This window comes from Mycteria americana, chromosome 7, assembly GCF_035582795.1.
Source record: "Mycteria americana isolate JAX WOST 10 ecotype Jacksonville Zoo and Gardens chromosome 7, USCA_MyAme_1.0, whole genome shotgun sequence".
In the NCBI taxonomy this organism is placed as follows: Eukaryota; Metazoa; Chordata; class Aves; order Ciconiiformes; family Ciconiidae; genus Mycteria; species Mycteria americana.
In genome coordinates, this window is record NC_134371.1 from 70154691 (window position 1) to 70168771 (window position 14081).

Here is a 14081-nt window from a genome sequence, read left to right on the forward strand (position 1 = left end):
CTCATAAAATAGTGCAATGGAAAAAACTTCCATTATTTCACTGCAAGGGGCAAAAGCTTTCATGGTACTTGCCAGGATTTGTTCAGAGAAACACAAAAATAAGCACACAAAAACATGTCGAGAAGAAGGACAAGACAGAAAATTCCCCAGAAAGCAGGCTGATAGTGGAGGCTTACCAGCATGTCTTTGCATGATGGTGCGCTCACATCACAGGTTTTGATTGCAAGATTTCTGGGACGCAGACTGGGTCATCCTCCCTCCTAATAATGATTTGCGGTTTTTACCACCAAATTTATCCTAGCCTGAGCAAGAGTCGCGAATCACACCTGTGAGGAGGAAGAAAACAACCGCAACGCCTTTCTTTTGCAGACAGACAAACTGAAGCCAAGCTGGGGCACAGTGAGGAGGGAAATCCAGCCAACGGCCCACTTCATCCCAGCCATAACTTGGACACAAATACCGACACAAGCACAGTCCAGATTACTTGCCTTCTTTTCCATCCACCAGTCTGCGCGTTGCTGTGCACATGGTCAGTTCCTCAAAAAACCGACAAGCAAATAGCACTGCAAGATACCAAAATATTAGTGCTTCGTCCCCATGTTCTGCATTGTCAGGAAATTTTCTGCTGAAACTTTTCTGCTCACAACATCATTTATATGAACAACGGGAAATATGCAAAGTTTGAAAAAATTAGGCTGCAGAAAAAAAAAACCCAAAAAACAATTCAGTAACATCAAAGTACCCTGTTTTGAATATATACATTCCAGAAAGCACATTAATCTTTCATTTCAACATTATTCTTTAACTTTATTTCACATCTGTCTCAACTACTTCATTCTCATTTGAGAGGAAAAAAAAAGGAAAAAAGGTTTGCATCTCAGAATTCCTTGCAGAGCAGAAAATAGAGATAAAAATGGGTTTTTTTCCTGAAGGAAAAGGAAAACCATTCCCTTGCTGCGCTCCAGCAGTGCCGGCTGCCCTGGCACCGTTGCTGGTCCCGGCCAGCAGAGCTGCGCCAGCGCACACGGCTGCTGGCACCTCCAAGCTCTCTTTGGCTCGTCGGTGGTCTGCTGGCCCCGAGACGTTTCAGACGAGCACTTCCAGTAACATTCTTCAGTGGACTTCCCTTGCACCACCACCACAAAACCAAAAATGACACCCGCTCTGTTAGAACCAGCTCCATCTTCTGAACCTCCCTGCATGGCAGAAGAAGAAAAGCCGTCCCGCGGGCTGGCCACTCGGGTGTCTGCGACGGGTAATTGCTGCCCAGCAATCCTGGAAGCTTGTGGAAGCTCCGGAGTTGTCTGCAAACATTAAGGACAGTCCCAGACAGGACTGATTAATAGGGGTGATGCAGGCAAAAATGTTAGGGGATGCAGAATAAATGCGACAGCCAGGGAGTTTTGCCGATTACCCTGTTAATGTAAGTAGTATGTATTGTATTTAAAAAAGAGTGTATACATACCAGCTATCTGAAAGGCGTGTGTAATACATCCTTTGAAGCACACTCGCTAACATGAGGTTTCGCTGCCTTGTGTTTGACTATTGTAAACTTCTTGACTAGAGGTGCTTCAAGAAACAAACCATCAGAAAAACCCCAGCTTGTCAGTCTTAACGTTTTACTTAAATTCCTGTTCAGGGATCTGCTGCCATCGATTCCCTGAGGTTCATCGAAACCAGTTCCCCGAGTGAATTACTGAAGGAGGGCCAAGGGAACGTCCTGCCCTACCCAATAGGTAAGTGGGTGGCATCACACATTTCAAAATCATTTTGCGTACTTCAGAATTTAAGATCACGTGCAGCAAATATCTGGCAGCTTTCCACACAGCCAAGAAGGGAAACAGACAAGTAGCAAATTCACTGTATACAAATAACTGTGATGCGGTTTGGATTTTACGTAATATTTAAATCCCAGCTCCCAGGATTCAGCGTCCTGTATCAGCAATAATGACTAAAACTATTGAAAGTCATTAAAGAACTTACTAATCAGTCTCTTAATTGAGGCTATCTGCTTCCCATTACACAGAGACAAATTAAGCAGGTTAAAACAGTTCCCAGCAAACATCTGCTGAAGCAAGTCAAAATTAATGATAAATAAAATTGAGTTCCCTTTGTGGTTGATTTTTCTCCCATCTGTACCTATAAACACGCTATCATTACTTGTCAATCCAAAACAACTTTGAAGTACATTCCCGTCCTCTCACAACATCTTCCCAACAGCCTTTTAATCAAAGGTGAACATAAACCGAAACACTCTTTTCCCCACTTGAACATGTTCGCTTGTCCGCTTGCAGACAGCGAAACACCTCCTACGCCTGGCAGCGCAGCGTGCCGCGCCGTGCCGGCGCCGCCGTCGGCCTGCTCCGGCCCGGGTTGGCTCTGCGGGGCAGCACACCGCTGTCGTCCGCCCGGGTCAGAGCTGCAGAGAGGCATCCGGCTGTGGCAGCAGAAAGGCAGGGGGTAGGGAATGGCATCCGAGAGCCACCTTCGCTACGCTCCTTGTCTCCAGGCGGCCCTTCCCTCTCCACCGCAGCGGAGCAAGCGACGTGACACGCTGCAGATGGCCCGGCAGTCACCCGTGCCGCTCGCTGCTCAGGCAGTATCTAGCAACACAGGTGCTGGATCTTGCACTTGCCAGCTAGCTAGTAGCAGCCAATAATTTTTTTTAAAGGAAAGTAGCAAAATCCCAATACTAGACCCACTGAGAAAGTGCTAGTAACCATCCACGTTGCCTGCTCAAATGCTAATTGGTACATTGGAGAAATAGATGTAGTACACCATCTGGGCAGATCTCCGGAGTCGTTTTCGAGAAAGGTATGTTCGGCACCGCATGCACCGGGCAAGGCCCTTCCTCCGTCTCAGCGCCACCAGCACCGTTCAATATAGCGCACAGCATGCTCTGCTTACTGGCTGGCGCCCGAGTAGATAACCATGATCTTCCTTCCCCCAGAGGCAGCTATCTCCAGACGTCAGTAAATTAGAGAGTCTCCTTGACACTGATAGACAAGTTGTCATGGAGCTATTTTTCTCTTTAACAGGGCTGCAGAGAGCTCTGCCTGCATAGCTGGCTCATGATAAATGGCCCGAGGTATTCATTTGCTCGCTCGCTTATTACATTGCCCACTAATAGCTTTGCTCCAAGTGCTCGCATTGCTATTGCTGTATGGCGCCTGGTTCCCGCGCTCCCCATGGGCAGCAGCTATTCTGACAGTAAGACATTTAAAAGGGTGCCAAGATCAAAGACCTTCTACGGCAGCTCCTCGGTCTAGGTGGTAGCGACACAAGTGACGTTTCCCGGCCCAGGAGGAACTTCTCCAGACCTCACCAAGCATCGGGCGCCCGACAGCCCTCACTCCCCTGCCGCCGCAGCGCTGCCCTGTTTCCCAGCGCCGAGCGCGGTGTGCAGAGCTGGCCCGGGCAGCCGGCCGAGGCTGGGCAGCCGCTAGGAGATGAACGATCCACTCGGGAACTTACCGCCGTCATCCGCCATGGCAGTATTTAGAGGCCTGACTTCTGAGGGTTTGGGGTATAAATACATGTTCATAACCACTCAGACAGACTTTCAAACTACCGAGATGCCCAGCTTAAATTGAAGTTGATGAAAATACTGATATTAATAAGAATTAAGCTTATTTCCAGAAAAAGTGAGCTCTGAGAAAATGCAAGTGGGCACCTAGCTGGGTCTTTAGGAGCCTATCATCTTTTAAATGATGCCGCTCAGTGACTAGAAAGGTCCGCCTTTGTTTAACAAACCCATATCAAAGCTCCGATAAAGTTCCACAGAAGATGGCCAGGGACAGGCTGCATTCAAAATAGAGTTGCATTAGTGAATAGAAGCAAAGGAACCTGGAAGGTGACTGACACCTCTTGGCTGCCAGCCCGCAGCCTGGGTTTGGAGCAGCGGATGCGAGTAGCCCAGGCACTGTGCACAGGGTGGCCCGCAAATGTCGGCCAGAGCTCCCCTCTGCTGGATGAGATGTATTTATTGTACACGTAGACAGATAAATTGGGAATCTTATGGTTGGTTATTGCTGAAACAAGGTCATTTGAATCTCCCATCTATTACAGAATTTTGGCATTTACATTTTAATAACAGTTTTCACCTCCCTTTCATGTTTTACATATGCAGATGGATTTGACACATGCTACCAAATGCTTTTTTGTGAATGCAGGTTTTGGGTTTTTTTTTTCTTTTCAAACAAGAAAGCTGTTCTACAAAATCTAATGCATGAGTTGTCTGTCCTCCAACTTCATCAGTGCCAAGTTTCCAAGCAAGAGCCATCAGGAAGCTTCCAACCATATACATTCAAGACAGAGCTTTTACATATGAAATGAAACAAAAATCCCACCGATGCCCCAAACCAGCAGGGAGAGGCGAGTTTGCAGGCACGGCTGACAGCGCTGGCATCGGTAGTACCTTGCTGATTAGCACAGATGTGAGAAGGAGCAGGAGCCTGAAGTCTGAACTGCAGCTGTGCAGCAGGACTGAGGCGAGGCGGGGGAGAGCAGTCCTGGTGAGAGCACTCAGAGCTTCCTTTAATTGTATACCCTTGAGCTCCTCGGCAGCAGAGACGCTAGCTACACTGGCTAGGCACAGACCCATCCCAGCGGTCCTCCTCAGACAACGGATTTCACATCAGAGACCTCCCAAGAAAAGGAACCTGCTTCTAGCACCTAGCATCTGAACCCAGAAATTACCGTTTACAATTACTGTCTTACCTCAACAAATACGGCGATTCGCAGAGGACGAGAGGATTTGCAAAACCAACCTCAGCTCTTACAAACCAAACTCAGCAGTCCCCAGGAGAAAAATCCTCGGCAACCTTGCATAAACGCGCCTCCGGGCTGGCACTCAAATTGCACTGAGCTGAGCTCCTGCTTTTTGATCCTGAGAGAACAGAGAGAGGAAAGTGCGTGGGAAATATGGGGGTTCTTACAGTTATATCACTGCTCTGGAGAGCTTACTCAGAATCCATTATTAATGTTCAGGTGATGGTTTGGACAGGCAACAGCGTTGAGCCAAGGATGCAGACATGTGGCTTTCTGCAGAGAAAAGTAGACCAAACCCTGGAGGTCTGCTGCAGAATTGCTCTGAGCACCCAAAGTCTCAGACTTAAAATATGTAAGGAACGGTATTTTGGAGGCATTGCATGACCCCACTTCACAAACAGAAGCTAAGAAAATAAAGAGGGAAATACATTTTTCTTTTCTTTTGATCTACTGCTAGCAGACCACTGGACTGAATTCATGCTGCTGGTTGTGTCATATCCTCATTCTCCTCTTCCTACACCTTTCATGCGCAAGCAGGCGTATTAGCTCACCTCAAACATATCTCAGAGACATCCCAGCTTTTTCTGCACAGCTGAGACACAAAATTTCCTAAAGTAAGAAGCTTCTAGGGCATATAAAACAGGTCAAAATAGTAAGACAAAAATACTTCAGTGGCAGAAATTCCCTAGTTAGAGTCGCTGCTGGGTCGTATTATAGCCTTCATGTCTTGAGAGTTTTGTGTTATCGTATTTTATAGAATATTGGATGAAAGCTGCCATCAGGAGAAACAGTGAGGAAAATGAGAATAACATCAGACAAAAAGAAAAGCAGATAAGTTATCAGAAAACTTAGCAAGTTACAGATTTAAAACATAAGCTTGGTTTAATTTCTCCTGTTCTCCAGACTCACAGAGTCTCTCACAGGTCCCAAACAGAGTCTCTAGTAACCAGCCAGTGAATGTACACCTTTGGAGGGCTGTGCAGAGCCGGCAATTCTCATAATAGTGCACTTCTAAAGCAAAATTTTAAAAGTTTTCTACTCTTAATTGCCCATATCACCACCCGCTATAACAGGGGCACCATGCAAATGCTCTTCAGAAGGAAGCTGCTTCATAGCCCTCCGGCTGGAGACAGCCTACACTGAACAGTGACATCTTTAGATGTGATGCACCCCTGTACTAGCAAAAAACTTACTGTTTCTTCTGATTCTGCTCTATCTTGCACCACATGCAGCTACGAGCACTTGATCAGACCGAGTATCTGACATGAGCTCACAAAGAGCAGGAAAAGATTTGCACAAATATTTGATCGCTACGTTTTCCAGAAAAAGATGAAAAAGTGTTTGAAAAAAACTTAGCTCCAAATTTATCCAAGACATATTTTTTCAGCCTTCACAGTGCAAATGCATGAGATGGAAACAGTCTGATTCAGCTCCAGCACAACACAGACGTCGTCCCGCTTACCGCAGAACAGTAAAAGGGGTTTTTGACTCCTTGCAGCCATCCCATTGGAATGAAATGGGCGGCCATGATGTATCTGTATCCACTACTTTTGATGGTTAAAAAAGTTAATTAGAACTTCTGAAACAATGAGACATCCAATTTTTCAAATATGATTCATCCTGTGTCTGAACTAGTCTCCAGAGGGTCATTTTCATAGTAAATTAATCTTTCTAATGTCAGACTTAAATTATCAGCAGTGACACCATGACCACGGTGTCAGCAGCAGCGATGGCCTTGCTGCAGATAGGCGTGGTAGCGACACTGATGATATTGAGTCTGACAATATAAAAAATTAGCTTAAAATTAAAATAACTCCGATGACATCAAACGCAACAGAGGTTCATTCAGACCCTGACCATGTCTGCCTCTAGCCGCCAGCTCTGTTGCTTCATTTTTCCCATCTGGAAACGACGGGGCGAACACCACTAGCCTCCTCTGCGCAGTGCTCGAGAGGTGCTGTTGAACAGTGCTAGACACCTAGACAAAAGCCACCCGTTCCTGCCGCTCCTAGCCCGTGGAGAGACAGCGGTGCAGCGACTGTCGGTAGGGCCTCTTAGGGAGGGAGGAGACGTACGGGTAACCAGCCAGCTGATGCATCCCCCTCGGACACGCACTGATCACATCGCCTTTCGGTCACTCAGCCATGGAGGAGATGGGCCTTAACACTGCTACAATTAAACACGATTTTCTTTTAGCTTGACTTTAAGCACTGAGTATTACAGCAGAAGCTCCTGAGCTATGTCCAGCTGTGAAATTCTACGAGGTCACAATGCGCGCTGGGAGTTAGCTAAATAAAATACAGCAAGTAACTGTTCTAAGTATTCGACAGCCTTTGCCTCGGAGACCGCATTCTCTTTTATGGAGTTTTAAGCCATTCACTGAATACATCCTGGAAGTAATTTTGTCTGCTGCCTGTTTGCAAGAAAGTCAAATCATATTTCATATTTTTCTTGGCAAGATGAACTCCAGAACTGGGTTCTAGCAAATATACTCTGGGATCTAAACCCTCATTTTATATGCCATCAAAATTCTGTAACATTTGACCAAAATTTTCTTTGTTGGCAAGCACTCTTGCCAGGAAATTCATGAGCCAGGATTTGCAAAAAGTGAAGGAAAAAAATCAATATTAGCACAGGCAGAGCAAATTCATTTGCTGATTAATGCAGGCATTGCTTGTATTTTCTTTTACAGTCTCAGTTATCATTGGCAATATACAGGATGCGGCAACTGTTTAACCACATAACCTTTAGCGTCACTTACAAACCAGGCTTAAATCATGGCCAGGCTGCAAATTTCATTAAGCCTGGAGAGGCATTTTGCTGAAGAATCCAATAGTAACACTCATTAAAAAAATATGACAATTAAAAATAAGACATGTGCCTTTTTTCCTCATGCATTTCCCATTTGACTGGCCGGCTGGATTCCCCTTTGGCCCCGGTAGCGCCGATCCCCACGGGCGCCGACACAGGCTCCCTTCGGCTCTCACGCGATGGGCCTTGGCCAGAGAGGTGGGACCTGCCCAGGGCAGCTCGGCGTGCCCCTGAGCTCCCCTTTGACGTGCTCGGAGTCACCCGTCCTCCCACCACGGGCACGGACTCTGCAGCCCCGCTTTCGGCACCATGTCCCGGGGAGGGGCGATACTCCTCTCAGTCTGTAAGCACGGCGTTACGAACCCGGCAAGTCGGTGAGTAGACAAGGGTGTTGGGGGCTTGGAGGCTGCAGGGTGCGACCGGTTCCCCTGTGCAGGGCGTTTGTTTAACAGGCGCCTGCTGGCGAGGCCGGCAATACCACGTCGAGATGCCCTCCTCCAGCAGCCACCTGGTCTGAAGAGGCAACGCCACGAAGAGAGGGGAACACGAGCACCACAGTCACCCATGCAGAAATATTTCCGATAGCCATGTGGAGCTTGTTAAGCAGTGGACACTTCTTCCTGGCAGCAAATGCCCTACGGACAAAACGAGAGCAAACTCAACACCTCCCTGCGCCAACGTGCTCATCTTCAAGAAGGTGCTTGGCAAAAGCTAATCTAAATTAACAAGAGTTGTGAATCTAGAGCAGAATACTTAAACCTCCTTGCATCTTTGTGTGGACGCTCTTATTCAGAAGCAAATTCCCCTGATTGCCTTAAACTTAATTCTCTTACAAATTACATTACAGTAAACTGGCAGCGTTCAGCCTTCTTTGGACTTGTGGACACCCAGACCTGTCGGCGGGAGATGCTGCAGACCACCGTGGAGCAGCGTACGGCTGCGGACAACAGGCTCCTCTTGGATTTGGTTTTCAAGCAAACCCCACAGCTCCCTGAGACAGAGACTGAAAAACGGCTGACTAAGTGGAAGAAAAGCCACATTAGCTCTGCCTAGGAAAGTATGCGCAGTCCACGTTAACTGTCAATTTGGACGTTTTCCTGCAGTACCCCGCCCAGACGGATGATCAGTACCACAAGGCTGGCTGGCTTTTGGTAGGAAACTGATAGACCTATAGATAAGTATTTTGTAAACTTCAGAAAAGCTTGGCAATTTACATTTTGTTATTTTAAAAAACCCTCCCAGACGTGCAATTTAACACTGCATTCATAAATCTTACACGCAATTAAGAGGCGTACTTAAATCCTGTAGATTAAAAGTCAGCGCACAAAGTATAGCTCTGATAAGTCACGCTGCCTCGGTAGCGCTGAGCGCCATTTTGGTAGGAAAAAACGCACACCATCTACGCTGCTACGATTGTCCCAGTCGTACTAACAATTTAAAAAGCATTTTAAGTCCTTGAAGCCGTGAGCCACGCGCAGAGCGGGCGGTGGGCGATGGCACAGAGGCCAGGCGAGAGGCCATGCCCGCCCCGAGGGCTGGCGCTGGTGAGGCACGGCCCCAGGAGCTGATGAAAGCAGGGTGTCACGCAGAGCCCCGGAGAGAAACGGCAACCATCTGCCGTGAAGACGCCGGTTGTTACGGCAAAGCTGTTTCGGTAGGCAGCGACTGGAGCTGTGCCGTGCGCCCTGCGGCGCACGCGGCGGCGTTACCGGTGCTGCCTTCTCTTTCCCCTCGGCCGCCCCGGCTGCGGCGCTGCCGCGGGCTGAGGGACCAGCCAAGGGCGCCGGGCAGGGCCCTGCCGGGTCCCAGGCCGCTCCGTGCCGCCCGGGGAGGGATGGAGGGGAGGGAGGGCGCCGGCTCCTCCACAGCCCCGAGGCGTTGCTGGAGCGCTGGGGCAGGGGCGGCCATCGCCGCTGGAGGCCGGCAGCTGCAGGGGCCAGGCCCCTGGGGCCACTGGAGCTGCCCGGCCCCGCAGAGCCGCCGCTCCGGCCAGAGCCACCCAGGGCCCGCAGGCCCTTCAGTAGCGGCTTCGTGATCGAGGGGTCACCCAAAGCACCCCCCGCACACCCAAAGCAACACGAAACGAAACAGCATGGCCGGCCCTCCTTCAAACTGGAGACATCCAAAGGGCTTTGACGGCCTTCCTCCATGGGTGACTGAACACCCAGCGTCACATCGGAAGCATTCACCGCTCCTGAGCAGATACACGCCCCACGGAGCCCAAGAGCCAGCCCTGCCATTCAGCAACCACCATCATTCGATAATTACAAAACAAACTATGCAACAAAATAAATGAGGTTGGTAATTTGTTATCGTTTTACTGCTTCGTTAAGTGTGCTGAAGATTGTAAATTGGGTGCTGTATTAAAAATGACAGAAACACATTGGATCCTGCACTAAGAGAGTGATTTTACTAAGTTGTTTGTGCCTTTCAGCATCTGCAGACAGTAATGGGGAGGATGGAAACGGCAACGCAGAGATGCTGAGAGGTAGCTGCACTGCTAGGTAACGCACAGAAACATAAATCAGATGGGAAAATGATTACGCAGTCCTGACGGTGGCGGCACGGCCGGAGGACGAGGCGGGGCGGTGCCGGCTCCCCGGGCAGCCGGCAGCGGGCAGCCGGCAGCGGGCAGGCTGCCGAGGCCGCGTCCCAGCGGGGATCCATCCCGAGCTGCACTGCTGCTCCTGCGGGAGCAACTCTGAGCCGCCCTCGAAACGGCGAGTCACCTCTCTGCACGCACCGCGGTACCCCGGACCGAGGGGCACAAGGAGCGCGCAAACGGGCAGACGTAGTTAGAGAGCCACCGCCTGCGTGGGCCCGCGGGGGCCGGGGAGCAGATCGCCCAGTGCCTGCAACGGGGCAACAGGAGCACAGCACAAGCGACCGTAGGAACGACACCTTGGCACGCCGGGAGGATGCTGGGCCTGAAGAGACCGACGCGCGCCGTAAGGATCAACTGAGTCTGGAAAGTGGTAACAGAGGAGCTGTCTGTCTGAAACAAAAAGATCAGTGGCTCCAGACACTTTCTGTTGATTAAGGTTTGTTCTTCCTAAAGGACTTTACTTCGGGGTGCTCTGGCTTTGTAAGGCAGGACTACCCTCACCTCCTCAATTCTGCCAAGCGCAAAGCACTGTTTATGAATTATTGAACTCTTCATTTGCTGTGCGCGCTCTGGGTAATGGCAAGCCTGTGTGTTAAGAGGACAACCTGCCGATTATTCAATTTTCATGTGCTTTATTAACATGGCACGTCAAGTATACACACATCAACAGCACACTGAACAAAACCTGTTTGCTTTAAACTCAAATATTATGCAAAGCAAAGAAATTATTACAAAAAGGGCTTCCCCCCATTTGTTAGCATGTTCAATTATTGTGCCACTTAACCTGACTATTTTAATGTTCATCTCCTTCTAACTCCACATGAAAGCTTTATTACCACCACTATAATCATTTAAAAATAAGCTAAAGCCTTAGACTGCTGAAGAGTTTTGGTTTTAGAGCTTAAGTAGAGGTGCATAGCAAGAATTACTGAATCAGAAGAAAGTTGGCATGTACTGTGCCTGCAGTTGGATACATCTCCAATACCATTGCAGGGAACAAATTAAACAACCCCCGAGTTTAATTAAAGCGAAATTATGGATATAGCTCCTCTGATGCCAGCATGAAACAGAGAAGCTCAGCGGTTACCTGTGTCCCTTCGCACTGGGCAGACAACTTGATAAGATACTGTATTTTTTTGTTTCTATCTGCCTCTATCAGTCATGCACATCTGAATGGGTAGCAGAAAATGTGGCCAAATCTAATTTCATTCTAGGTATCAAACCGACATTTTCAAGCACTCTTTGCGTTACTTCCTCAGCAAGAAGCTAGACTGCATTGAAGGCAGCTCCTGCGACCACGCTGCAGCGGTAACGTGGGGCCTGTGAGCACACCAAGCAAGCGGCTTCACTGCGTGCTCTCCACTAGCCGCTTCTAGGTGTCCGTACAGACTGATCAATCAGGGCCTAGGTTTTCATTATCAGATATAGCTTGGTAATTAAGCAAAGCAGATAGCAGCAGCTCTTTGATAACACTCGTTTGGAATGGCCACTACAGCTCGGTTCTACATAAAACATAAAACAACTGCATGCAAGAACTTCATGAAACTCATTAAAGTAGCATCAAAATTTCAATATGACTTTGTGACTTCCTTGCTGTCCTTTCATTCTCGTATAGACCTGATTCTTCCAAACATTTAAACAGGCGTTTAACGAAGTGCATTCAAGGAAAACGGTCAGGAGGGTACTGAAGGACACGACTAATTTTCGACATGTAGAAACACTGTCGACATAGACGGGATTGCTCATGTACGTAATGCTAATCGTGCACGTAGGAATCCTGCTGGATCAGAGTCGACACACTGAATCCCAGCTGTACGAATTAGGTCTAAGAATGCTTCTGAAACTGGATGTGCTTTAGGAACTGCCCAAGTCTAATGAGGTTTGTTGAAATAAGGATAAAATGGATGAAATGGATGAAAACTTTTTTCTAAATTGAAAGCAAAATGTATTTAAGATATATAAAGATGCCATCAAGAGTTAGTAAAACTATTCATATAAAATAAAATTATTCAGTATACTTATTCAGTCATATTCTTTGCCATTTGCCTTTACATATGTAGAAGGGAAAGATCTTCTATTTGTTAGAAGCTTAGCTTTTTGAAAGAGTAACATAGTAAGTGAATTGATAAGTAATGAAAGCATTAACTGTCATGTAAAGATTATGACTCTGGTGCTCGGTACTGCAATTACATTTAATGTTTGTTTTTCTGTCTCTTTGAATAACGATAAGATTTCTCTTGTGAATATCTAAGCAGCTGACTGATAACGTTAGGACAACTGCTCTGGGTAGCCAATGCAATTCACTACTAACCACGGCATTAAAACTAAGTTTTGCAATTACCTTAAGTGACCTTAAGTGCTAAGCAAGAAGATGGTATTTAGGTGTGATTACCTACACAATAAACATGCAGAAAACTATGCCCAAACCAGGTCACCCGTAAAAAAAGGAAAATAAGAACTCATTTGAATAATACTGAGATGTAAAGATGTGTTCCTTTTTTTGTTTTGTTTTCTGTGATAGGCCTGTAACACAGGTATGATTACATTCAGAGATACGAATTTATAGTTCTCATTTCTGGATAAAACAGCCAGGAAGACATTAATAACAACTGAAGATCAATCAAAATCAGAAATGCTTTCTGAAAAAAGGGTAATTGAGAAACAGAAAACTTGACACCTACAACAAATGGTTCTTGAGGGAGAGACATTATTTCTGAAATATGTTGACTATTATCTAATTAAATAGAGGAAAACATTCCGGTGGCTAGACTCCCAGAACCCTACCATCACAGTTGTTCTTCAGGAGGGCTTATCAGCAACAACAGCGGTATTGTTTGAGAGTACTGTGCATGCTCTTACCGAAGAGCTCAGCATTATTATTTAGACTGGATATTAGGAAATTTTTCTTCACCGAGAGGGTTATCAAGCATTGGAACAGACTGCCCAGGGAAGTGGTTGAGTCGCCATCCCTGGAGGTATTTAAAGGACGTTTGGATGAGGTACTTAGAGACATGGTGTAGTGGTGGTTTTTGGCAGTGTTAGGTTTATGGTTGGACTCGATGATCTTAAAGGTCTTTTCCAACCTATATGATTCTGTGATTCTGTGATTCTGTGATTATTCAGTAAAATTCACCCTTTCGGAGACAGTGAGCATCTCGCAGGAGAGCAGAATTTGAAGACTTCAGGACAGCATAACTGGCCAAATCATTTAATGCGGATCGTTTATCTCGCTCACATTGGAATTTTTGTGGAATACCTTACTCACTGTTTTCTCCTATTAGTTGGCCAACCTCAGTGATGTCTCAGATGTCTGGATAAAATGATCAGTCTTCAGTAATGACAGTAACGATCACCCTATCCTCTGCTCATACAACCCAAGTTTCGCCATCTCACACAATAATGCCGTGACAACCCTGGCTGCAGCTGGTGCTAATGAGAAATTAGTGATGCCCTAACAACAGGAAGAAGCTGAACAGATTTAAGTCGGGTCAGCTATAATTGCACTGGGCTAATCACCAGGATCCTCCTCCCAGCAAAGCTGGGGTTTGTGTCGTGCCTCCCGCACGCCCATTCCTCTGCCCCGCGCCAGCAGACACCAGGTCCTGGCGCGCTGGGTGGCTCTGGAAGCCAGACAGCCGTAACGCTATCCCTGTCTGGTCTTCCAAGTCCAAGCTTCTCGTTTTCCATTCCGTTCATTTCCACCATTATGTGCATCCCTCTTTATCCAGCCCTTACAGCAGCAAACCGCCCTGCTGTTCAAAACAGTTCAGCGCCACAATGCCTATCGCATTTACTGAACGCTTCCTCGATCACCTGAATTCTTGGCGATCTCAACTTATTTAACGTCCCCGGGAGATTCAGTTAGTCAAGGCGGTACGATACGTGATATACAGGA

At 47.3% G+C, this 14081-nt stretch overlaps 1 protein-coding gene and 1 long non-coding RNA gene across 7 annotated transcripts in view; one reads left to right on the forward strand and one right to left on the reverse strand.

Moving 5' to 3' along the window:
* ACADM (acyl-CoA dehydrogenase medium chain) overlaps positions 1 to 14081 on the forward strand; it is a 769283-nt gene that overhangs the window by 268090 nt on the left and 487112 nt on the right. The window lies entirely within an intron of this gene.
* LOC142412991 (uncharacterized) overlaps positions 1 to 14081 on the reverse strand; it is a 57449-nt gene that overhangs the window by 5885 nt on the left and 37483 nt on the right. The window contains exon 5 of one of the 5 annotated variants that reach the window (XR_012776660.1): positions 7669 to 8216. The exons of the other annotated variants lie outside the window; for them this stretch is intronic. This is a non-coding gene — a long non-coding RNA (uncharacterized LOC142412991). Of the gene's footprint in view, positions 1 to 7668; positions 8217 to 14081 lie in introns of those variants that run through there. 5 annotated transcript variants of the gene reach the window in all.